Source organism: Arachis duranensis, chromosome 6, assembly GCF_000817695.3.
Source record: "Arachis duranensis cultivar V14167 chromosome 6, aradu.V14167.gnm2.J7QH, whole genome shotgun sequence".
Classification (NCBI taxonomy): Eukaryota; Viridiplantae; Streptophyta; class Magnoliopsida; order Fabales; family Fabaceae; genus Arachis; species Arachis duranensis.
In genome coordinates this window covers 49485960-49510184 of record NC_029777.3, presented here as the reverse complement: position 1 = coordinate 49510184, position 24225 = coordinate 49485960, and the positions used below count along the sequence as shown (strand labels likewise).

General features: G+C 41.9%; 13 non-coding genes and 15 pseudogenes across 13 annotated transcripts; all 28 read left to right on the top strand.

Moving 5' to 3' along the window:
• Nucleotides 1-5174: 5174 nt before the first annotated feature.
• LOC127740111 (uncharacterized) lies at nucleotides 5175-5315 on the top strand (annotated as a pseudogene).
• Nucleotides 5316-5424: 109 nt separating this feature from the next.
• LOC127740103 (uncharacterized) lies at nucleotides 5425-5543 on the top strand (annotated as a pseudogene).
• Nucleotides 5544-5800: 257 nt separating this feature from the next.
• LOC127740087 (uncharacterized) lies at nucleotides 5801-5919 on the top strand (annotated as a pseudogene).
• Nucleotides 5920-6099: 180 nt separating this feature from the next.
• On the top strand, nucleotides 6100-6218 carry LOC127740104 (uncharacterized; annotated as a pseudogene).
• A 179-nt stretch (nucleotides 6219-6397) lies between these two features.
• Nucleotides 6398-6516, top strand: LOC127740071 (uncharacterized; annotated as a pseudogene).
• Nucleotides 6517-6698: 182 nt separating this feature from the next.
• LOC127740091 (uncharacterized) lies at nucleotides 6699-6817 on the top strand (annotated as a pseudogene).
• A 191-nt stretch (nucleotides 6818-7008) lies between these two features.
• Nucleotides 7009-7124, top strand: LOC127740109 (uncharacterized; annotated as a pseudogene).
• Nucleotides 7125-7305: 181 nt separating this feature from the next.
• LOC127740083 (uncharacterized) lies at nucleotides 7306-7423 on the top strand (annotated as a pseudogene).
• A 187-nt stretch (nucleotides 7424-7610) lies between these two features.
• On the top strand, nucleotides 7611-7729 carry LOC127740127 (5S ribosomal RNA). The gene has a single exon (XR_008000808.1). It is a non-coding gene; the product is annotated as a 5S ribosomal RNA (ribosomal RNA).
• Nucleotides 7730-7910: 181 nt separating this feature from the next.
• Nucleotides 7911-8029, top strand: LOC127740039 (5S ribosomal RNA). The gene has a single exon (XR_008000774.1). It is a non-coding gene; the product is annotated as a 5S ribosomal RNA (ribosomal RNA).
• Nucleotides 8030-8207: 178 nt separating this feature from the next.
• On the top strand, nucleotides 8208-8326 carry LOC127740040 (5S ribosomal RNA). The gene has a single exon (XR_008000775.1). It is a non-coding gene; the product is annotated as a 5S ribosomal RNA (ribosomal RNA).
• Nucleotides 8327-8504: 178 nt separating this feature from the next.
• LOC127740068 (uncharacterized) lies at nucleotides 8505-8623 on the top strand (annotated as a pseudogene).
• Nucleotides 8624-8805: 182 nt separating this feature from the next.
• LOC127740026 (5S ribosomal RNA) lies at nucleotides 8806-8924 on the top strand. The gene has a single exon (XR_008000761.1). It is a non-coding gene; the product is annotated as a 5S ribosomal RNA (ribosomal RNA).
• Nucleotides 8925-9108: 184 nt separating this feature from the next.
• LOC127740061 (uncharacterized) lies at nucleotides 9109-9227 on the top strand (annotated as a pseudogene).
• A 179-nt stretch (nucleotides 9228-9406) lies between these two features.
• Nucleotides 9407-9527, top strand: LOC127740114 (uncharacterized; annotated as a pseudogene).
• Nucleotides 9528-13050: 3523 nt separating this feature from the next.
• Nucleotides 13051-13158, top strand: LOC127740108 (uncharacterized; annotated as a pseudogene).
• A 191-nt stretch (nucleotides 13159-13349) lies between these two features.
• LOC127740113 (uncharacterized) lies at nucleotides 13350-13469 on the top strand (annotated as a pseudogene).
• Nucleotides 13470-13918: 449 nt separating this feature from the next.
• On the top strand, nucleotides 13919-14037 carry LOC127740038 (5S ribosomal RNA). Its single transcript, XR_008000773.1, has one exon. It is a non-coding gene; the product is annotated as a 5S ribosomal RNA (ribosomal RNA).
• A 184-nt stretch (nucleotides 14038-14221) lies between these two features.
• Nucleotides 14222-14340, top strand: LOC127740110 (uncharacterized; annotated as a pseudogene).
• Nucleotides 14341-14531: 191 nt separating this feature from the next.
• LOC127740078 (5S ribosomal RNA) lies at nucleotides 14532-14650 on the top strand. The gene has a single exon (XR_008000794.1). It is a non-coding gene; the product is annotated as a 5S ribosomal RNA (ribosomal RNA).
• A 183-nt stretch (nucleotides 14651-14833) lies between these two features.
• Nucleotides 14834-14952, top strand: LOC127740028 (5S ribosomal RNA). The gene has a single exon (XR_008000763.1). It is a non-coding gene; the product is annotated as a 5S ribosomal RNA (ribosomal RNA).
• A 183-nt stretch (nucleotides 14953-15135) lies between these two features.
• Nucleotides 15136-15254, top strand: LOC127740013 (5S ribosomal RNA). The gene has a single exon (XR_008000748.1). It is a non-coding gene; the product is annotated as a 5S ribosomal RNA (ribosomal RNA).
• Nucleotides 15255-15436: 182 nt separating this feature from the next.
• Nucleotides 15437-15555, top strand: LOC127740051 (5S ribosomal RNA). Its single transcript, XR_008000785.1, has one exon. It is a non-coding gene; the product is annotated as a 5S ribosomal RNA (ribosomal RNA).
• Nucleotides 15556-15737: 182 nt separating this feature from the next.
• Nucleotides 15738-15856, top strand: LOC127740107 (uncharacterized; annotated as a pseudogene).
• Nucleotides 15857-16038: 182 nt separating this feature from the next.
• LOC127740033 (5S ribosomal RNA) lies at nucleotides 16039-16157 on the top strand. The gene has a single exon (XR_008000768.1). It is a non-coding gene; the product is annotated as a 5S ribosomal RNA (ribosomal RNA).
• Nucleotides 16158-16337: 180 nt separating this feature from the next.
• LOC127739813 (5S ribosomal RNA) lies at nucleotides 16338-16456 on the top strand. Its single transcript, XR_008000555.1, has one exon. It is a non-coding gene; the product is annotated as a 5S ribosomal RNA (ribosomal RNA).
• A 183-nt stretch (nucleotides 16457-16639) lies between these two features.
• LOC127740053 (5S ribosomal RNA) lies at nucleotides 16640-16758 on the top strand. The gene has a single exon (XR_008000787.1). It is a non-coding gene; the product is annotated as a 5S ribosomal RNA (ribosomal RNA).
• Nucleotides 16759-16943: 185 nt separating this feature from the next.
• LOC127740372 (5S ribosomal RNA) lies at nucleotides 16944-17062 on the top strand. The gene has a single exon (XR_008001049.1). It is a non-coding gene; the product is annotated as a 5S ribosomal RNA (ribosomal RNA).
• The last annotated feature ends 7163 nt before the right edge of the window (nucleotides 17063-24225 follow it).

The following is a 24225-nucleotide window of genomic DNA, read 5'->3' as shown; positions in this document are numbered from 1 at the left end:
TCCACCAAGTTTCGAACTTGGAACTTCACTTTTGGAAACACTGCCCTGCCATCTGCGAGGGCAGGGCAGCATTTTGTGGTGCACGGCCAGCGGGCAGAATCTGGCGCACCAAGGGGGTCTCGGCAGCATCAGCACGCATGGGCAGCAGAATCTGGCGCACCAAAAAACTCTGCCCTGCCCTCCACAAGGGCAGGGCAGCATCCTGCAGCACCAACACGCACGCACCAAGGGACGCATGCACCATTTTCTGCCCTGCCCTCCACAAGGGCAGGGCAGCCTCATGGGAGCAAATAATCATGGGCCAAAAGTTCAATTTCATATAAATTCAATTCCTCACCAAATTGAATCAAGGCCATCCAAGACCCATTCTCCCTCAAATCCAAAGCAAGCAAAAGCCCACTCAAGATGACTCAAAGGCACACAGAGAAGCTAGATTAGGAATTTCATTTTTGTGAATTTGTTTTTAATTTCAATTTCATTTTATTTTCATTTTGTAAAAGAAGCCTATATAAAGGGCATCATCCTCATTTCGGAGGGGAGATTGGCTCTAAAAGGAGCTGAATTAGAAAGAGGCTAGCTCCACTAGGGAGTATTAGGATTTGAGAGCTCTCTCTCTCTTAGTTTTCATTTCTATTTTGAAATTTTGGATTGAGGTTGGAGGAATTCTATTTCAATCTTTAATCTGAAATCCATCTTTGTTCATCTTCTGCATAATTTCTAAGAATTGAAAGTTGAATCTACATTCTCATTTACGGCTTCCATCTTTCTTTCTTCTTCAATCTGCTTTCTACTTTGATCAAGGAATGGATTGAGATCTAGACTTGTTTTCTAGTCTCATTGATTCCCTGAGATCTTGTCTCTTTGAATTTCACAATTGAGCTTAATTACATTCTGTGTTGCTTCTTCAAGCAATTTTTCATTTCTGTTTAAATCTGCTGCACTTCATCTTTTACTTCTCTGCTTGATTGCTCTTTACATTTTCTTGTTGAATTTTAAATTTCCTGCACCCAATCTCCTTTACATTTAATGCAATTTACATTTCGTGCAATTTAAGTTTCTGCTCTTTTACTTTCTTGTTCTTTAAGTTTCCTGCAATTTTATTTTCTGCATCTTTTAAATTCCTTGCAATTAACTTTCTGTTGATTAACTTCACACAATTCACTCAATGTTAGCTTGACTAAACTAATCAACCACTAAAGTTGCTTGATCCATCAATCCTTGTGGGATCGACCTCACTCTAAGTGAGTTATTATTACTTGATGCGACCCGGTATACTTGCCGGTTGGATTTGTGTGTTGGGATCGACCAGGAAGAATCTTGATTTCAAGAGTCCTGAGATAGTCTGCAAAGCGAGCAAATTGTTTATCCTGTTCTGCTTGGCAGAGTTTCTGAGGATAAGGTATTTTGGCTTTGTATTCTTCAACCTTGGTTGCTGCAGGTTCATTTCCTATAGAGGTAGGTTGAGAAGCCTTCTTAAGAGAGCTATTATCAGCACTTGCAAGTGTCTGACCCCTCATAGGCGTTTCAACACCAGGATTGGGGGTTGGATTGGCGTTTAACGCCATATTCCCTCCCTTTTCTAGCGTTTGAACGCCAGAACTGAACATAGGTTGGGCATTTAATGCCAGTTTTTCACCCTTTTCTGGTGTTTGAACGCCAGAATCATTCCTCCCTGGGCTCTTATTGTCCTCAGAGGGATTTTGGGTAGCAATATGCTCATCCTCTATTATTTGTTCTTTTCTTGGCTTTCTGCTGCTTTGAGTTGAGGTATTTAATGTTTTTCCACTCCTTAATTAAACTGCTTGGCACTCTTCTGTTATCTGTTTTGGTAACTGCTGTCTTGTCTGGTCAAGTTGTGCTTTCATGTTCTTGTTAGCATCCTTAGTGGCTTGTAACATCTCTTTAAATTCTGCCAACTGTTCTGTCAGATAACATAATTGCTGATTGATTTCAGCAACTTATTCTAAAGGACTAAGTTAAGTGGATACTGCCTTAGCCTCTTCTTTTATGGAGGACTCACTACTTAAGTACAGATGCTGATTTCTAGCAACGGTATCAATGAGCTCTTGAGCCTCTTCAATTGTCTTTCTCATGTGTATAGATCCACCAGCTGAGTGGTCTAGAGATATATGAGCTTTTGCTGTAAGCCCGTAGTAGAAGATGTCTAACTGCACCCATTCTGAAAACATTTCAGAGGGGTATTTTCTTAGCATCTCTCTGTACCTCTCCCAGGCATTGTAAAGGGATTCATTATCCTCTTGTTTAAAAAGCCTTGGGTGTCCAGCCTTAGCTGTGTCATCCTCTTAGGAGGGAAATATTGATTCAGGAATTTGTCTGACAACTGTTTCCATGTTCTTATGCTAGCTTTAGGTTGGTTATTTAACCACCTCTTAGCTTGGTCTTTTACAACAATTTATAGACATCCTAATCTACTTCCTTATCATGTACTGTGTCAGCAATTTATAAGAACTGTGCCAGAAATTCAGTAGGTTCTTCCTGTGGAAGACCGGAATACTGGATTTTGCTGCAACATGATAATGAGCTGAGGATTCAACTCAAAACTACTGACTCCAATGGAAGGTATACAGATACTACTCCCATGTGAAGCAGTAGTGGGTTAGCATATGACCCCAGAGTCATTCTGGACTGTTCATTTCCACTTAGGTCCATGATGGAGAAAGGGAGATGATATGGATTTATTTTATTTATTTTATTATATTTATTTATTAATTTTTTTCGAAATAATAAGAATAAGAAAATAGATATTAAAATAATAAAATAAAATAAAAAAATTTGAAAATATTTTATGATGATTTTTTTTAAAAAGAATGAGGAGAGAGAAAAGTGGTTAGGAGTTTTTGAAAAAGATATGATTTTTAAAAAATTTGACTAAATCAACCTATTGAATTCGAAAATTATGAGCAATTAAAGGAAAAGATATTTTTTTGATTTTTGAATTTTATTATGAAAGAGAAAAACACACAAAAGACACAAGACTTAAAACTTTTAGATCCAATGCTCATTGTTTTCGAAAATTTTGGAGGGAAAACACCAAGGCACACCAAACTTAAAAATTTTAAGATCAAAACACAAAGAAGACTCAAGAACACTTTGAAGACTCACAAGAACAACAAGAACAAAAGAAAGAACACCAAACTTAAAATTTTTAGAAAACCAAAATAAATATTTCGAAAACTAAAGAAAAATTAACAAGAGAACACCAAACTTAAAATTTGGCACAATATTTAATCAAAGAAAAATTATTTTTAAAAAGATTTTAGAAAAGAAGACTCAAAGGGGCAACTATTCCCAAGAACATAGACACATTCAACAAATGCAATGATTGAATAGAGAAAAACTATTTTTTAGATGACAAAAACACAAAGGACACCAAACTTAAAACATACAACTAGACCCAATGAGAAACTAACAATTAATAAAGAAAAATAATATTTTTGAAGACAATTTTTTTGAAAAGAAAGTAAAAGACTTTAAACCAAAAAGACAAATTTTTCCTAATCTAGCTAATAAAATAAACCATCAGTTGTTCAAACTCGAACAATCTCCGGAAACGGCGCCAAAAACTTGGTGCACGAAAATTACAATCACACTTTGTAATAACGCACAACTAACCAGCAAGTGCACTTGGTCGTCCAAGTAATACCTTACGTGAGTAAAGGTCGATCCCACGGAGATTGCCAGCTTGAAGCAAGCTATGGTTATCTTATTATTCTTAGTCAGGATATCAATAGTGGTTCTTAGTTTTAATTGCGAAGAGTAAAAGAGCATGAATTAAATGATACTTGTTATGCAGTAATAGAAACCAGGTTGAGGTTTTGGAGATGCTCTGTCTTCTGAAGTTCTGCTTTCCTACTGTTTTCTTCTTCACGCACGCAGGTCTCCTTCCATGGCAAGCTGTATAATGGTGGATCACCGTTGTCAATGGTTACCAGCCGTCCTCTCAGTGAAAAGGGTCCATGTACATGGCTAATCATCTGTTGGTTCTCACTAATGTTGGAATAGGATCCATTGATCCTTTTGTACACTGTCACTGTGCCCAACATTCATGAGTTTGAAGCTCGTCACAGTCATTCCTTCCTGGATCCTACTTGGAATACCATAGACAAGGTTTAGACTTTTCGGATCTCAGGAACGCTGCCAACTGATTCTAGCTTATACCACGAAGACTCTGATCTCACGGATTTGAATGCTCTGTTGTCAGGAGAGGCAGTCAAACTCGTGAACCAGGAACCCAAGAGACATACATTCAATCTAAGGTAGAACGGAAGTGGTTGTCAGGCACGCGTTCATAGGTTGAAAATGGTGATGAGTGTCACGGATCATCACATTCATCATGTTGAAGTGCGAATGAATATCTTAGAATAGAAACAAGCATGATTGAATAGAAAACAGAAATAATTGCATTAATTCATCGAGACACAGTAGAGCTCCTCACCCCAAACAATGGGGTTTAAAGACTCATGCCGTCAAAGATACAAATTCAGATGTAAAATGTCATGAGGTACAAAATAAATCTCTAAAAGTAGTTTTTATACTCAACTAGTAACCTAGATTTTCAGAAAATGAGTAAACTAAGATAGATAGTGCAGAAATCCACTTCCGGGGCCCACTTAGTGTGTGTTGGGACTGAGCATTGAAGCTTTCATATGTAGAGGCCTTCTTTAGAGTTGAACTCCAGTTTGTAACTTGTTTCTGGCGTTTGACTCTAGCTTGCAACTTGTTTCTGGCGTTTAACGCCAGAATAGGGCAAAAAGCTGGCGTTGAATGCCAATTTGCATCATCTAAACTCGGGCAAATTATGGACTATTATATATTTCTAGAAAGCCCTAGATGTCTACTTTCCAACGCAAATGAGAGCGCGCCATTTGGGTTTCAGTAGCTCCAAAGATTTCATTTCGAGTGCAGGGAGGTCAGAATCCAACAGCATCTGCAGTCCTTTTTGAGCCTCGGAATCAGATTTTTGCTCAGGTCCCTCAATTTAAGCCAGGAAATACCTGAAATCACAGAAAAACACACAAACTCATAGCAAAGTTCAAAAATGTGATTTTTGCATAAAACTAATAAAAATATACTAAAAAGTAGCTAGCTCCTACTAAAATATCCGCTCATCATCGCGCCCCATGCTTATGATAAATGTGTGTGCACACTTTAATAGGTGCAATCATACCAGCACTAATGCACCGGATCCCATCAGAACTCCGCAGTTAAGCGTGCTTGGGTGAGAGTAGTACTAGGATTGGTGACCCACTTTCTTTAAACAATTCTATTCCGAGAAGGATACCTTAAAGCGATCCTCAATGGCCTGATCTTCTCCAGGCACCCGCGGTCCCCGCAAGGCTTCACGGCTCGAGTTACTATATGTCGCGCCCCATGCTTATGATAATTGTTTGCACACACTTTAATAAGTGTGATCATACCAGCACTAATGCCCGAGATCCGATCAGAACTCCGCAGTTAAGCGTTCTTGGACGAGAGTAGTACTAGGATGGGTGACCTCTTGGGAAGTCCTTACGTTGAACCTGTCCTTTATTTTTTTTTTCGTCGTATTGACCCTCTTTCTTTAAACGATTCTATCCTAAAATTGCGTTGCACCTCTTCTTTTTTTTTACATCGTACTGACCCTCTTTCTTTAAACGATTCTATCCTAAGAAGGACACCTTAAAGAAATCCTCAATGGCCTGATCTTTCGCAAGCTCCCACGGTCCCCGTAAGGCTTCGCGGCTCGAGTTACTCTATATCGCGCCCCATGCTTATGATAATTGTGTGCGCAAACTTTAATGGGTGCGATCATATCAGCACTAATGTACCGAATCCCAGCAGAACACCGTAATTAAGTGTGCTTGGGCGAGAGTAGTACTAGGATGCGTGACCTCCTGGGAAGTCCTTGTGTTGCAACTCTTTTTTTTACATCGTACTGACCCTCTTTCTTTAACCGATTCTACCCTGAGAAGGATACCTCAAAGCGATCCTCAATGGCCTGATCTTCTGTAGGCTCCCGCGGTCCCCACAAGGCTTCGCGGCTCGAGTTACTCTATATCGCGCCCCATGCTTATGATAATTGTGTGCGCAAACTTTAATAGGTGTGATCATATCAGCACTAATGTACCGAATCCCAGCAGAACATTATAATTAAGTGTGCTTGGGCGAGAGTAGTACTAGGATGCATGACCTCCTGGGAAGTCCTTGTGTTGCAGCTCTTTTTTTACATCGTACTGACCCTCTTTCTTTAACTGATTCTACCCCAAGAAGGATACCTTAAAGCGATCCTCAATGGCCTGATCTTCCGCAGGATCCCATTGTCCCAGTAAGGCTTCGCGGCTCGAGTTACTCTATGTCGCGCCCCATGCTTTTGGTAATTGCGTGCGCACACTTTAATAGGTGTGACCAGACCAGCACTGATGTACTGAATCCCATCAGAACTCCGCAATTAAGAGTGCTTGGGCAAGAGTAGTACTAGGATGGGTGACCTCCTGGGTAGTCCTCACATTGCACCTCTTCTTTTTTTTATGTCGTACTGACCCTCTTTCTTTAAACGATTCTGTCCCAGAAGGATACGTCAAAGCGATCCTCAATGGCCTGATCTTCTGTAGTCTCCCGCGGTCCCCGTAAGGCTTCGTGGCTCGAGTTACTCTATGTTGCGCCCCATGCTTATGATAATTGTGTGTGCAAACCTTAGTAAGTGCGATCATACCAGCACTTATGTACCGAATCCCATCAGAACTCTGCAGTTAAGCGTGCTTGATCAGGAGTAGTACTAGGATGGGTGACCTCATGGGAAGTTCTCACATTGTACCTCTTCTTTTTTTTAATGTCGTACGTCGTACTGACCCTCTTTCTTTAAACGATTCTATCCTAAGAAGGATACCTTAAAGCGATCCTCAATGGCCTGATCTTCCGTAGGCTCCCGCGGTCCCCGTAAGGCTTCACGGCTCGAGTTATTCTATGTCACACCCCATACTTATGATAAATGTGTGCGCTCACTTTAATAGGAGCGATCATACAAGAACTAATGCACTGGATCTCATCAGAACTCCGCAGTGCGTGCTTGGGTGAGAGTAGTACTAGGATTTGTGACCTCATGGGAAGTCCTCTTGTTGCACCTCTTTTTTTTTACATCGTACTGACCCTCTTTCTTTAAACGATTCTATCCCGAGAGGGATACCTTAAAGCGATCCTCAATGGCATGATCTTCCGCAGGCACCCGCGGTTCCCGCAAGGCTTCGCGGCTCGAGTTACTCTATGTCGTGCCCCATGCTTATGATAATTGTTTGCGCACACTTTAATAAGTGTGATCATACCAGCACTAATCCCCGGATCCGATCAGAACTCCGCAGTTAAGCGTTCTTGGGCGAGAGTAGCACTAGGATGGGTGACCTCCTGGGAAGTCCTTGCGTTGCACCTCTTCTTTTTTTTTTTTACCTCACACTGACCCTCTTTCTTTAAACGATTCTATCATGAGAAGGATACCTTAAAGCGGTCCTCAATGGACTGATCTTCCACAGGCTCCTGCGGTCCCTGTAAAGCTTCGCGGCTTGAGTTACTCTATGTCGCGCCCCATGCTTATGATCAATGTGTGCGCACACTTTAATAGGTGTGATCATACCAGCACTAACGTACTGGATCCCATCAGAACTCTGCAATTAAGCGTGCTTGGGCAAGAGTAGTACTTGGATGGGTGACCTCTTGGGAAGTCCTTGTGTTGCACCTCTTTTTTTTTACGTCGTACTAATCCTCTTTCTTTAACCGATTCTACCCCGAGAAGGATACCTTAAAGCGATCCTTAATGGCCTGATCTTCCGCAGGCTCCCGCGGTCCCCACAAGGATTCGCGGCTTGATTTACTCTATGTCGCGCCCCATGCTTATGATAATTCCGTGCGTACACTTTAATAGGTGCAATCATACAAACACTAATGCACCGGATCCCATCAGAACTCCTCAATTAAGCATGCTTGGGCGAGAGTAGTACTAGGATGGGTGACCTCCTGGGAAGTCCTCGTGTTGCACCTTTTTTTTATGTCGTACTGACCCTCTTTCTTTAAACGATTCTATCTTGAAAAGGATACCTTAAAGCGATCCTCAATGGCATGATCTTTCGCAGGCTCCGGCAGTCCCAACAAGGCTTCGAGGCTTGAGTTACTCTATGTCACGCCCCATGCTTATGATAATTGTGTGCGCACACTTTAATAGGTGTGATTATACCAGCACTAATGTACCGGATCACATCAGAACTCTGTAATTTAGTGTGCTTGGGCAAGAGTAGTACTTGGATGGGTGACCTCCTGGGAAGTCGTTGTGTTGCACCTTTTTTTTACGTCGTACTGACCCTCTTTCTTTAACTGATTCTACCTCGAGAAGGATACCTTAAAGTGATCCTCAATGGCCTGATCTTCCGTAGGCTCCCGCGATCCCCACAAGGATTCGCGGCTTGAGTTACTCTATGTCGCGCCCTATGCTTATGATAATTCTGTGCGTACACTTTAATAGAAGCGATCATACCAGCACTAATGCAGCGGATCCCATCAGAACTCCTCAGTTAAGCTTGCTTGGGCGAAAGTAGTACTAGGATGGATGACCACCTGGGAAGTCCTCGTGCTGCACCTCTTTTTTTTTTACGTCGTACTGACCCTCTATCTTTAAACGATTCTATCCTGAAAAGGATACCTTAAAGCGATCCTCAATGGCATGATCTTCCGCAGGCTCCCGCAGTCCTAACAAGTCTTCGCGGCTCGAGTTACTCTATGTTGCGCCCCATGCTTATGATAATTGTGTGCGCACACTTTAATAGGTGCGATCATACCAGCACTAATGTATCGGATCCCATCAGAACTCCATAATTAAGCTTGCTTAGGCAAGAGTAGTACTAGGATGGGTGACCTCCTGGGAAGTCCTCGCATTGCACCTCTACTTTTTTTTTATGTCGTGCTGACCCTCTTTCTTTAAACGATTCTATCCCGAGAAGGATACCTCTAAGTGATCCTCAATGCCCTGAACTTTCGCAGGCTCCTGCGGTCCCTACATGCCTTCGCGGCTCGAGTTACTCTATGTCGCGTCCCATGCTTATGATAATTCTGTGTGCTCACTTTAACAGGTGTGATCATACCAGCACTAATGTACCGGATCCCATCAGAACTCTTCAGTTAAGCATGCTTAGGCGAGAGTAGTACTAGGATGCGTGACCTCCTAGGAAGTCCTCGTGTTGCACCTCTTTTTTTTACGTCGTACTGACCCTCTTTCATTAAACGATTCTATCTTGAGAGGATACCTTAAAGCGATCCTCAATGGCCTGATCGTCCACAGGCTCCCACGGTCCACGTAAGGCTTTGCGGCTCAATTTACTCTATGTCGCGCCCCATGCTTATGATAATTGTGTGCGCACACTTTAATAGGTGCGATCACACCAGCACTAATGCATCGGATCCCATCAGAACTCCGCAGTTAAGCGTGCTCGGGCGAGAGCAGTACTAGGATGGGTAACCTTCACTTGAGCAAAGGGGCGTGGCACGCTAACTCACCATCTCAAGAAGAACCTCCACTATGGCGTGCCACTTGGTGTTTAAGGCGTGGCACGCCAGCTCCAAGAAGTCACTTGGGCGTGCCACTTGAGCAGCATGGCGTGGTACGCTAGTAATAATCCAGAGAAGGAGCTGAAGGCAACTAAAGACTGGGCGTGCCACTTGAGGTCGAAGGCATGGCACGCCAACCTCTCAATCTCACTTGGGCGTTGATGAGCGGATATTTTATGCGCATTTTGGGGGTAATTTCATGTAGATTTTAGTATGTTTTAGTTAGTTTTTAGTATAATTTTATTAGTTTTTAGGAAAAATTCATATTTCTGGACTTTACTATGAGTTTGTGTGTTTTCCTGTAATTTCAGGTATTTTCTGGCTGAAATTGAGGGAGCTGAGCAAAAATCTGATTTAGGCTGAAAAAGGACTGCTGATGTTGTTGGATTCTAACCTCCCTGCACTCGGAATGGATTTTTTGGAGCTATAGAAGTCCAATTGGTGCGCTCTTAAATGGGTTGGAAATTAGACATCCAGGACTTTCTAGCAATATATAATAGTCCATACTTTGTACGAATATAGACGACGTAAACTGGTGTTCAACGCCAGTTCTATGTTGCAGTCTGGCGTTCAGCGCCAGAAATAGGTTGCAAGTTAGAGTTCAACGCCAGAAACAGGTTACAACCTGGCGTTCAACTCCAGAAATAGCCCAGACACGTGAGAAGCTTAAGTCTCAGCCCCAACACACACCAAGTGGGCCCCTAAAAGTGGATTTCTGCACTATCCATCTTAGTTTACTCATTTTCTGTAAACCTAGGTTACTAGTTTAGTATTTAAACAACTTTTAGAGATTTATTTTGTATCTCATGACATTTTTAGATCTGAATTTTATACTTTTGACGGCATGAGTCTCTAAACCCCATTGTTGGGGGTAAGGAGCTCTGTAGCATCTTGATGAATTAATGCAATTATTTCTGTTTCCCATTCAAACATGCTTGTTTCTATCTAAGATGTTCATTTGCGCTTCACTATGAAGAAGGTGATTATCCGTGACACTCATCACCTTCCTCAATCCATGAACGTGTTCCTGACAACTACCTCCATTCTACATTAGATTGAATGAGTATCTCTTAGATTCCTTAATCAGAATCTTCGTGGTATAAGCAAGAATTATTGGCGGCATTCATGAGGATCCAGAAGGTCTAAACCTTGTCTGTGGTATTCCGAGTAAGATTCTGGGATTGGATGACTGTGACGAACTTCAAACTCGCAAGTGTTGGGCGTAGTGACAGACGCAAAAGGATCAATGGATCTTATTCCGACATGATCGAGAACCAACAGATGATTAGCCGTGCTGTGACAGAGCATTTGGACCATTTTCACTGAGAGGATGGGAAGTAGCCATTGACAACGGTGACACCCTACATACAGCTTGCCATGGAAGGAACCTTGCATTTATGAAAGTGAGGAAGCATTATGTTACAGAAATTCAGAAGACAAAGCATCTCCAAAACTCCAACATATTCTCCATTATTGAGTAACAATTATTTATTTTATGCCCTTTCACTTTTTACAATTGAACTAAAAAACACTGTTGTTGGTATCCTGACTAAGAATAATAAGATAACCATAGCTTGCTTCAAACCAACAATCTCCGTGGGATTTGACCCTTACTCACGTAAAGTATTACTTGGACGACCCAGTGCACTTGCTAGTTAGTTGTGCGAAGTTGTTAAGAATTGTGATTTCCAATTTTGTGCACCAGGCGTGCCACTTGGTATCGAAGGCGTGGCACGCCAACCCAAGCATCTCACTTTGGCGTGCCACTTGAAGCTGAGGTGTGGCACGCCAACCATTGGAATCAAGGCAAGATCATGGGCATGGCACCCCAGCCTTTAGGCGTGGCACGCTGGTACAAGTTTTCAGAGAGGATGAAAGAGGCCAATTACATGGGGCGTGCCACTTAGTATCAAAGGCATGGCACGCCATTCACTATTCTTCACTTAGGCGTGCCACTTGAGCAACCAGGCGTGGCACGCCAGTGTCATTCAGAGGGCAAAGAAGCATTGGGGCGTGCCACTTGAGTTCGTGGCGTGGCACGCCAAACAGAGGAACCACTCACTCACAAAGGGGCGTGGCACGCCAGACCCTGGGCGTGCCACGCTAGTGCAACTTTCCAGAGGAGCTTAGCCAAGCACACAACAAGGGTGTGGCACGCCAAACCCTAGGCGTGCCACGCTAGTTCAAGTTTCCAGAGGCAAAGGAAAGTGGAAAAAGCAAAGGGCATGCCACTTGAGCTCGAAGGCGTGGCACGCCAACACAAGAATTCCACTATGGCGTGCCACTTGAGTTCGAAGGCGTGGCACGCCAAGGTTGACAAAGGGACGAGCGTGCCACTTGAAGGATTGAGCGTGGCACGCCAAGCTAGTTTGAAGGGAACGTGACACGCCGGTAAAGCGCCAGCCACACGCCAGCTAAGAAGTCACGCTTATTGAGTGTTTTCTTTTCCCTCCAAAATGTAATTTTCCCTTTTCACTTTTGTAATTCTTTTATTTTAATAGGAGTAGTATAAATACCCCCAAGGAGTACTGAAGAGGGGTTAAGCATTTAGTTTTAGATCCACTTTTACACTCCACTTTTGAGTACTTTTCAAGCTATGAGTAGCTAACTTCCCTCTCATAGACAGAGGGAGCTCTGTTGTACTTGATAGATTGATAATAGTGAAATTCTTCTTCTCTTCACCTTCTCTTTGATTTGCTTGAAGGAATTTCGTTCTTAATGCTTAGTGTTCAATTATCTTGGGAAAGAGATTGAATGCAACTGGGTTTCATGGGAACCTTGGGAAAGGAAACATGAAATCATGCGTGAAATCCCTTCTCACACTTGAGTAGATTCTGGGTTTTGGTGGTTGGATACGTGACATATAATCCTCCCTCTACCTGGACCTATGAGGGTGTGTGGTATAATCAGGGACCAAGCATATCTCTCTTCATGAGCAATTAGACCAAAGAATTGGCTATTGATCAAGATTTGAGAGATTGAGTCACCAAGGAATTGGGGCTCAATCAATCATGATTGCCAAGAGGTCAATGAGTTGCATGATTGAAGAAGATATAAGCTAGATTTGATCCAAAGAGACAACATCTCCCAATCTCAATGAATTTCCCCATTTTTATCTATCCATTTCTTTACAGCTTAATTTTTACATTCAGCAATTCCCCACTCCCATTTACATTCAAGTCATTTATGATTCAGCACTTTACATTCTGTAATTTCCATTTCTACACTTTATTGCTTTTCTTTATATTCTAGTCATTTACATTTATCTCATTTACAATTCTGCACTTCACAATCTTATTGATCCACTTGACTAATTCATCAATCAATTAAAACTGCTTGAATTTGCCAATCTTTGTGGATACAATCCCACTCCACTGTGGGTTATTACTTGGCGATAATTTTAGTGCGCTTGCCAAAAGAACTAATTCACTAATTTTTGAATGGGAGTGTGAATTAGAAACTCATCAATCATACCAGCACTAATGCACCGGATCCCATCAGAATTCTGCAGTTAAGCGTGCTTGGGTGAGAGTAGTACTAGCATTGGTGACCTCCTTGCAAGTCCTCGTGTTGCACCTTTTCTTTTTTTTTTACATCGTACTAACCCTCTTTCTTTAAACGATTCTATCCCGAGAAGGATACCTTAAAGCGATCCTCAATGGCCTGATCTTTCGCAGGCTCCCGCGATCTCCGCAAGGCTTCGCGGCTCGAGTTACTCTATGTCATGCAACATGCTTATTATAATTGTGTGCGCACACTTTAATATGTATGATCAAACCAGCACTAATGCTCCGGATCCAATCAGAACTCTGCAGTTAAACGTGCTTGTGCAAGAGTAATACTACGATGGGTGACCTCCTTGGGAAGTCCTCACGTTGCACCTCTTCTTTTTTTTATGTCATACTGACCCTCTTTCTTTAAACGATTCTATCCCGAAAAGGATACCTTAAAGTGATCCTCAATGGCCTGATCTTCCGTAGGCTCCCGCAGTCCCCATAAGGCTTCGCAACTCGAGTTACTCTATGTCGAACCCCATGCTTAGGATAATTGTGTGCGCACACTTTAATAGGTGCGATCATACCAGCACTAATGTACCGGATCCCATCAGAACTCCGTAATTAATCGTGCTTGGGAATCATTGCACCTCTTCTTTCTTTTTTTATGTCGTACTGACCCTCTTTCTTTAAACGATTCTATTCCGAGAAGGATACCTCAAAGCGATCCTCAATGGCCTGATCTTTCACAAGCTCCCGCGGTCCCCGTAGGGCTTCTCGGCTCGAGTTACTCTATGTCGCGCCCAAAGCTTATGATAATTGTGTGCGCACACTTTAAAAGGTGCGATCACACCAGAACTAATGCATCGGATCCCATCAGAACTCCGCAGTTAAGCGTGCTTGGGCGAGAGTAGTATTAGGATGGGTAACCTCCTGGGATGTCCTCGTGTTACACCTCCCCCTTTTTTTTACGTCGTACTGACCCTCTTTCATTAAACGATTCTATCCTGAGAAGAATACCTTAAAGCAATCCTCGATGGCCTGATCTTCCGCAGGCTCCCGCGGTCCCCGCAAGACTTCGCGGCTCGAGTTACTCTATGTCGCACCCTATGCTTATGATAATTGTGGGCGCACACTTTAATATGTACGATTTTACCAGCACTAATGTACCGGATCTGATCAGAACTCTGCAATTAAGCGTGCTTAGGCGTGAGTAGTAATAGGATGGGTGTCCTATTGGGAAGTGCTCATGTTGCAACTCTTTTTTTTCTTTTTTTTTTACGTCGTATCGACCCTCTTTCTTTAAACGATTCTATCTCGAGAAAGATACCCTAAAGCGATCCTCAATGTTCTAAGCTTCCGCAGGCTCCCGCGGTCACCGCAAGGGCTTGCGGCTCGAGTTACTCTATGTGGCGCCCCATGCTTATGATAATGGTGTGTGCACACTTTAATAGGTGCGATCATACCAGCACTAATGCACTGGATCCCATCAGAACTCCACAGTTAAGCGTGCTTGGGCAATATTAGTACTAGGATGGGTGACCTCCTGGGAAGTCCTTGTGTTGCACCTCTTTTTTTTTGTACGTCGTACTGACCCTCTTTCTTTAAACGATTCTATCCTGAGAAGGATATCTTAAAGCGATCCTCAATGGCCTGATCTTCCGCAGGTTCTCGCGGTCCCCGTAAGGCTTCGCGGCTCAAGTTACTCTATGTCACGCCCCATGCTTATGATAATTGTGTTCGCACACTTTAATGGTTGCGATCATGCCAGCACTAATGCACCAGATCCCATTAGAGCTCTACAGTTAAGCGTGCTTGGGCGTGAGTAGTACTAGGATGGGTAACCTCCTGGTAAGTCCTCGTGTTGCACCTCTTTTTTTTTGTACGTTGTACTGACCCTCTTTCTTAAAATGATTCTATCCCGAGAAGTATATCTTAAAGCGATCCTCAATGGCCTGATCTTCTGCAGGTTTTTGCGGTCCCCGAAAGGCTTCGCGGGTCGAGTTACTCTATGTCGCGCCCCATGCTTATGAGAATTGTGTGTGCACACTTTAATAGTTGCGATCATACCAGCGCTAACGTACCGGATCCCATCAGAACTCTGCAAGTAAGCGTGCTTGGGCGAGAGTAGTATTTGGACGGGTGACCTCCTGGGAAGTACTCGTGTTGCACCTCTTTTTTTTATGTCGTACTAACCCTCTTTCTTTAAACAATTCTATCCCAAGTAGGATATCTTAAAGCGATCCTCAGTGGGCTGATCTTCTGCAGGTTTCCGTGGTGCGCCCGTAAGGCTTCGCGTATCGATTTACTCTATGTCGCGCCCCATGCTTATGATAATTGTATGCGCACACTTTAATAGTTGCGATCATACCGGCGCTAATGTACCGGATCCCATCAGAACTCTGCAAGTAAGCGTGCTTGGGAGAGAGTAGTATTAGGACGGGTGACCTCCTGGGAAGTACTCGTGTTGCATCTCTTTTTTTTTTACGTCATACTAACCCTCTTTCTTTAAATAATAATATCCCAAGTAGGATATCTTAAAGCGATCCTTAATGGCCTGATCTTCTGCAGGTTTCTGCAGTCCCTGTAAGGCTTCGCGGGTCGAGTTACTCTATGTCGCGCCCCATGCTTATGATAATTGTGTGCGCACACTTTAATAGTTGCGATCATACCAGCGCTAATGTACCGGATCCCATCAGAACTCTGCTGTTAGGCATGCTTGGGTGAGAGTAGTATTAGGTCAAGTGGCCTCCTGGGAAGTCCTTGTGTTGCACCTCTTTTTTTTTAACGTCGTACTGACCCTCTTTCTCTAAACAATTTTATCCCGAGAAGGATACCTTAAAGTGATCCTTAATGTCCTGATCTTCCCCAGGCTCCGGCGGTCCCCGCAAGGCTTCGCGGCTCAAGTTACTCTATGTCGCGCCCCATGCTTATGATAATTGTGTACGCACACTTTAATAAGTGTGATAATAACAGCACTAATGCACCGGATCCCATTAGAACTCCACAGTTAAGCATGCTTGGGCGAGAGTAGTACTAGGATGGGTGACCTCATGGGAAGTCCTCGTGTTGCACCGCATTTTTTTACATTGTACTGACCCTCTTTCTTTAAACGATTCTATCCCAAGAAGGACACCTTAAAGCGATCCTCAATGGCCGGATCTTCCACAGGCTCCCACGGTCCCCGCAAGGCTTTGCGGCTCGAGTTACGCTATGTCGCGCCCAATGCTCATGATAACTGTGTGCGCACACTTTAATAGGTGCGGTCATACCAGCACTAATGCACCGGATCCCATCAGAACTCCACAGTTAAGAGTACTTGGGTGAGAGTAGTACTAGGATGGGTGACCTCTTGGGAAGTCCTCGTGTTTCACCTCTTTTTTTTTGTACGTCGTACTGACCCTCTTTCTTTAAACGATTCTATCCCGAGAAGGATACCTTAAAGCGATCCTTAATAGCCTAATCTTCCGCAGGCTCCCGCTTTCCCCGCAAGGCTTCGCGGCTCGAGTTACTCTACGTCGCGCCCCATGCTTATGATAATTGTGTGCACACACTTTAATAGGTGCGATCATACCAGCACTAATGCACCGTATCCCATTAGAACTCCGCAGTTAAGCATGCTCAGGCGAGAGTAGTACGAGGATGGGTGACCTCGTAGGAAGTCCTCGGGTTGCACCTCTCTTTTTTTCTTTACGTCGTACTGACCCTCTTTCTTTAAATGATTCTATCTTGAGAAAGATACCTTAAAGTGATCCTCAATGGCTTGATCTTCCGCAAGCTCCCACGATCCCCCCAAGGCTTCACGGCTCCAGTTACTCTATGTCACGCCCCAGGCTTATAATAATTGTGTACGTACACTTTAATAGGTGCGATCATACCAGCACTAATGCACCGGATCCCATCAGAACTCCGCAATTAAGCGTGCTTGGGCGAGAGTAGTACTAGGATGGGTGACCTCCTGGAAAGTCCTCATGTTGCACCTATTTTTTTACATCATACTGACCCTCTTTCTTTAAATAATTCTATCCCGAAAAGGATATCTTAAAGAAATCCTCAATGGCTTGAGCTTCCGCAGGCTCTCGCTGTCCCCGCAAGGCCTCGCGGCTTGAGTTACTCTATGTCGTGCAACATGCTTATGATAATTGTGCGCGCAAACTTTAATAGGCACGATCATACCAGCACTAATGCACTGGATCCCATCAAAACTCCACAGTTAAGCGTGCTTGGGCGAGAGTAGTACTAGGATGGGTGAGCTCAGATGACAAGTCATCTTATGCTAGCTTTTCAAGAATTTTTCACTTGTTTCATTAAGTTTTATGCATTTTCTTGCACCATAAATAAGTGGTTTGGGGTGGATTTGCATGGTTATGGTAAATCAATCAACCATCCTTTTTTTGACACAAAATCATAAGGTTTAAGCTAGAATTAGTTGGTTTTTGAATGATTTATAAACCTTGTGAATTTGGTGATGCTTTGATTGGTTGTTTTGATTACTTGTAGGTGAAAAAAATGAACCTTAGAGCACGCTTTGGACCTTAGGCCACACTTTGAAAAGCGTGACCCACAGCACAAAAGGGTGGCACTCACCAAAGGAGTAAGAGTCACTCACTCAAGGAACCAAGTATAGCGCTCCCCAATTTAGCGCAACGCTCTTTAATTTAGCGCCAACACCAAGCGCCCAGCACCAAAGCAATAAGGCCAAGGAAGCAAAGGCATGGCACTACGTTGAGTTACAAAGCGCAGCACTCAAGGGAGCCAAGGAAAACAAGGGTAGCGCTCAATTGGAGAGAGCGCTACGTTAAAAGTTTTCACTTTTTCCTGGCCTCCCCAAAGAAAATAAAGGTGCAACATTTGCAAGTGAAGGAGCCAGGAATCGAACCGTGCACATAAGGGAACCAAGAGAACCGCTACTACAAAAGAATTGTTGGCACAAATGCAACCACCAGGGCTCGAAATGGTGAACGAGGCAAACAACAAAGGGGCGCTACTTTAGAAGCACTAACAGAGCGCTACTCTTCACAAAGGAAATTGGCAAAATGAACTCACCAAGGCTCGAAAGAGGGAGCCTCACCTTGCGCACAAAGGGCACTGCGTTCACTCACTTAACGTAGCACCATGAACAAGGCTGGTTTGAAGAAGGTTGACAAGGGCTTGACATAAGGAGAGGCACTACGTTACATTACTTAAGGTAGCGCCATGAACAATTGAGCTAAGCACGAGCCTGGGACCAAGCAAATTGAGCGCTGCGTTTTTGACTTTAACTGAGCGCTTTCCTGGGAGGTGTCCCTTGTTCCATTTTCAAGCAAAGGCCAAATTGGATCCAATTCTTCATAAGTTGAAAAGCCCACTCCAAATTATGAAGATGAAAAAATAGAAAGTGTATAAATATGAATTAGTTTGATTTAAAGAGTACCTTTTTTTTTAATTTTTAGTTTACTCTTAGCTCATTTTTCATTTTTCTTAAAAATTAGTTTTCATTGAGAGCTCGAGAACTGAGATTGGATCTCAGTCTTGCTCTCTAGTTTTTATTTTACTCTTCCATCTTTTGTTTCGAATTTTGGATTGGGATTGAAGGAATTCTGTTTCAATACTTGATTTGAAATTCATCTTGTTCTTCTTCTGCATAATTCAAAGAATTGAGGAATTGGATTTGAGTTTTATTTGCTGTTTCATTTACATTTCTTCTCCAATTTTGTTTCTGTTTGATTAAGGAAGGAATTGATATCTAGATTTACTTTCTAGTCTCATTGATCCCCTGAGATCTTCAATTTCTCCTTTAGATTTAATAATTGAGTTAAGTTTACTTCTATTTTGTTCCTTCAAGAAATTTTCCTTTTCTATTTAAGATCTTCTGCACTTTACTTCATTTTCTACTTTTCTTCTTGATTGCTCTTTACATTTTCTTGCTTAATGTTGAATCCCAACTCCCCAAATCCCTTTAATCTTTCAGAATTTAAGTTTTACAACAATTTAGATTCAGTAGTTCACATTTCTTGCACTTTAAGCTTCAGCATTTACATTTCTTGCAATCTAAGTTTCAGTCATTTACATTACTTGCACTTTAAGATTTTGCTCGTTCACTTTTTTTGCTCTTTAATTTACTGTCAATTCTCCATCTCCCTTTTAGTTTCATGTAATTTAGCTTCTGTTTATCACAATTCACTCAACTCATCAACTATTTGCTTAACTAAATCAATCATCTAACTAAAATTGCTCATTCCTTCAATCCCTGTGAGATCGACATCACTTATGTGAGTAATTACTACTTGATGCGACCTGGTTCACTTACCGGTGAGTTTTGGTGTTGGATCATTTTCCACCCATTAAGTTTTTAGTGCCGTTGTCGGGGATTGACTAGATTGACAATGATTAAGTATGGTGGTGCTCTAGATTAAGCACTTTTTCTTTGTTTTCTTTATTTTTGACTAACACACTAACTGTTTGAATTTTTGCTTAAGCTAACCATGCCCTCACTCTAGTAGTAGAGTGCAGTGTTCTTGGTTTTTCTGGTCTTGTGTGTTTTTTGTGTTTTATTTGTATGACAGAGGCAAGAAGAGAGATTCCTAATTTGTGTGACCAAGACAAAAGGACTCTCAGGAGATTAAGAAGAGAAGCAAGAGGAAAAAATGTCATTGGTGAAGAAACTTCTAAAGAATAGTACTAATAAATGGAGGAGAATCCAATAAATCCACCAGTGGGAGTAGCCAACAACAATGGTCAATCTTAGAGGATAGTTTTGGCTTCTTACACATTTGCTAATCCAAGGCATTGTGGGAGTAGCATCCTTACCCCAAATGTTAATGCAAATAACTTTGAATTAAAGCCACAACTCATCACCTTAGTACAAAACAATTGTTCCTATGGAGGAGGTCCACTTGAAGATCCAAACCAACACTTATCCACTTTTCTTAGGATTTGTGACACTGTCAAAACTAATGGATACATCCTGACATTTACAAGCTGTTGTTATTTCCATTTTCCCTCAGAGACAAAGCAACTCAATGGTTGGAGTCATTTCCAAGAGATAGCATCAACAATTGGGAAGATCTAGTGAATAAGTTCTTAGCCAAGTTCTATCCTCCTCAAAGGATCATTAGACTCAAAATAGAGGTCCAAACATTCATTCAGATGGATGGAGAGTTATTCTATGAGGCTTGGGAGAGATAGAAGACCTTGATCAGAAAGTGTCCCCCTGAAATGTTCAATGAATGGGACATACTCCAGAATTTCTATAAAGGCTTGACCTTAAAAGCTCAAGAAGCACTAGATCACTCAGCAGGAGGTTCTTTGCAATTGATGAAGACAGCAGAGGAGGCCCAAAACCTCATTGATATAGTGGCAAACAATCAATATTTTTTTGCTCATCAAAGGCAATGGCAACCAGCCCAAAGGAAAGGAGTCATGGAGTTGGAAGGTGTGGACACTATCCTAGCCCAAAATAAGGTGATGCAGCAGCAAATCCAGCAACAATTTGAGCAAATGGCTAAAGAGAATTGACAGTTTACAAGTTACATCAGTGAATGTCACCAATCAACCATCAACTGGGTAGGGATCAAATAAAGAAAACCAAGAGGATCAGCAGTAGGAACAAGTTCAATATGTGCACAACCAAGGTTCTGGATCAAATGAAGTTTATGGTGACACCTACAACCCCTCCTGGAAGAACCACCCAAATCTCAGATGGGGAGATAACCACAATCAAAACCAGCAGCCATGGCAAAGAAATTCAAACCACAACAACTCAAGAAACACAAACAACAACAACCAGCAAAACACTAACGCTAATCCATACAGAAAACCCAAAACAATCATTCCATTCCAACTATTATCCATCCAATCATCTAGCCACTAACCAAAACAATTATCATCCACCCTCAATATCTCATAATCAGCCACAGATACCATAAGATACTCAAAGGATCTCCAACTTGGAGATACTAATGGAAAAGATGATGAAACAGTAGGAACTAACAAGCAAGAATCATGAAGCTTTAATGAGAAACTTAGAGAGACAGATTGGACAACTGTCCAAACAGACAGTGATTGAAAGGCCAATAAGCTCACTTCCAAGTGATACCATTCCAAATCCTAAAGAAGAATGCAAAGCTATTCAATTAAGGAGTGGAAGGACCTTAGTAAATAACAAGAAAGCTAACAAAAAACCCATGGAGAATGACAAGAAGCCAGCTGAGAAAAATGAGGCTAACAACAAGGAAGAGATGACAGCAAGCAAGCAAGAAAAAGAGAAGCCTAAAGAGAAAGATGAGCAGCCACAAGAATCAAGCAAAGGGAAGCAAGTAATGGAGGAACCATCTCAAAGATAGAAGCAGTTAGAAAAGACTTCCACACCTCCCTTACCATACCCTCAAAGGTTCAACAAGGAGACAAAGGATCAGCACTTCCCCAAATTCCTTGAAGTCTTCAAGAAGTTGGAGATTAATATCCCCCTGGCTGAAGCATTAGAGCAGATGCCTCTATATGAAAAGTTCTTGAAAGAACTTATCAATAAAAAGAGAAGTTGGCATGAGAAGAAAACTATTATGCTCACCGAAGAATGCAGTGTTGTGATTCAAAGGGTCATCCCACCAAAACTCAAGGATCCTGGGAGATTCTTCCTGCCTTGCACCGTTGGTAGTCTAACCATTGATAAGGCACTATATGACTTAAGAGCAAGCATCAATCTAATTCCCTATTCTATGATGAGAAGGCTATGTATAGAGGATGTAAAGCCCACACAATTGTCACTAGAGCTTGTGGAAAAATCATTGGTATTTCCCAGAGAAGTGATTGAAAATCTCCTGGTCCAAGTAGGGACATTCATATTCCCAGCAAACTTTGTGATCCTGGATCTAAGAGAAGAAGAGAGTGACTTTATTATCTTGAGAAGACCCTTCTTGGCCACAGCAAGGGCCATCATAGATGTTGAACAAGGAGACCTGACCCTAAGGGTACATGATAAAAGCATTACTCCGAATGTCTTTCCAGAAGCACAACATAATGATGAAAAGGAAAAATGCATGGAGGTTGACAAAGAAGACTTGAAGTGGAAGGAAGAAACCAACAAGACACTCATTAGTTCTCTTCCAGGGGAAGAAACAAGCAGCAAAGCAGGGCAAAAGGAGAATGAGACTCTAAAGAATGATAAGAGAAAGCAAGAAGAAAGTGAGAAGTTGATCACTAAGAAGACAAATTCCAAAACACAGCCCACTATGAAAGGAGAAGAATCACCAAAAAGGGGGAAGAAAAGCAAAAAAAAGGGTAAAAAAGGTTGGAAAAACAAAAAGATCCCAATTGAAAGATTTTCAAAGGGAGATAAAGTGCAACTAATTTACCAGCAGTTGGGGACAAATCAACAATCTAATGATTACTACACAATCAACAGGATACTCTCACTGAAGCATGCAGAGTTCAAACATCAAGGCACTGGAAGGAAGCTTACTGTGAGAGGAGACAAACTGAGACATCAAAACTATCAACCACCCTAATGAAGGATGTTAAGCTAGTGACAATAAAGAAGCGCTTGTTGGGAAGTAACCCAACCTGAGATAGTTTTCTTTTCATAGATATTTCAATAAAAAAAGGGTTGAGTAGTTTTATCTGTAGTGCAAGGAACTAAGTTTGGTGTTACAACCAAAACAATTTAAGGAAGAGTGAAGGATGCTAAGTTTGGTGTTCCACCAAAATCTCATTTAAAAACACATTCTCACCTTCTGCATAAAGGGTTGCTAGCTCCAAGCAATCAGATAAACCATTTAACCATTGTTTGTTTTCTTGTTTTTAGTTTTATAACCTTAAGCAAAGACAAAAGGGTTTCACATATGGTTGTTTTGATGCATGAGAAACATTGGCAAGGGATTAAGTTTGGTGTTCACACACCAAAGTTCAAAAGCCCACAAACAATTTTTGCATACTAACCATGTGCCTAAGGGCTTGAGAGACAAGCAACTTCCAAGGATTATGCAGAAAAACATTCAACCTGTGAAAGGGATCTGCATCATCATCCAAAAGAGGAGCAACAGAGAGAAATAATGATGACAGAAGGAAAAGTTAAGAGGCATTCCCAATAGGTTGTATTGACACTTAATCCTTGATTGCTGTAAAGTGTTTTAACTTAGAGATTCCTATATATCTTGCTGAAGTGTTTAACTAGGTGTAAGTGGAGATGTTTGCCAAAAATGCTAGCTTGCATTATGTTTGTTATTCCTCATTAGCTTGAATTTTGTTTTGTTTCCCTGTTGCATGAATAAAAGAAAAATGTTTGAAATAGAAAGTGAATGTTCAATGTTGTAGAAGTTAGAATGAAATTCAGTGGTGGTATCTGTTTGATTTAATGGTTAGCTCAAATAACAAAAGATGCATAATAACATGTTTTTTGAAGTGTGAATTAGTTTGCTGCTATAAAGTATGTTAATTAATGAAAATCCCTTAAGAATGAAGCAAAACAAAAAAGAAAAAGAAAGAAAAGCCAAGAATGGGCAAAGAAACAAACAATAAGGCTAGATGATGACAAGTCATCATATACCCATTTTTCAAGCTAATTTCACTTGTTTTATTAGTCTCTATGCACTTTCTTGCATCTTAAGTAAGTGATTTGGAGTGAAAATGCATAACTTCTTTAAATCAAACAACCACCATGAAATTAATGTTAACTCATGAGGTTTAAGCTAATTTTAATTGATTTATAAGCCTTGTGAATTTAGTGATACTTGGAGTGGTTGTTTTGATTTAATGTAGGTGAAGAAAAGAAAGAAGAAGTATGCCCCATGTGAAAAAGGGAGCAAGCATTGCCCTCCACAAGGGCACACTGCCCTCCAGGAGGGCAACATAAGGGAACAAAGCATGAAAGGCAACTCTGCCCTGCCCACTACAAGGGCAGAGCACAAATCTGTGCCTTGGAATCAAGAAGAACAAAATGTTGCCCTGCCCTCCTCAAGGGCAGTATCAGGCTCACCAAGGGAAGAAAATCAAAGGAAAATGCCTACAATGCTTGCCACAAGAGTTGAACACGGGACCATGAGGAAGCAAGGAATTAAGCCTCACTTTGGTACCAAGAAAGCCAAGGAAACTGGGTAGCGTGTGTAGCATCCAAGTTTCGAATGCGGGACTTCATGTTGGAAACACTGCCCTGCCCTCCGCGAGGGCAGGG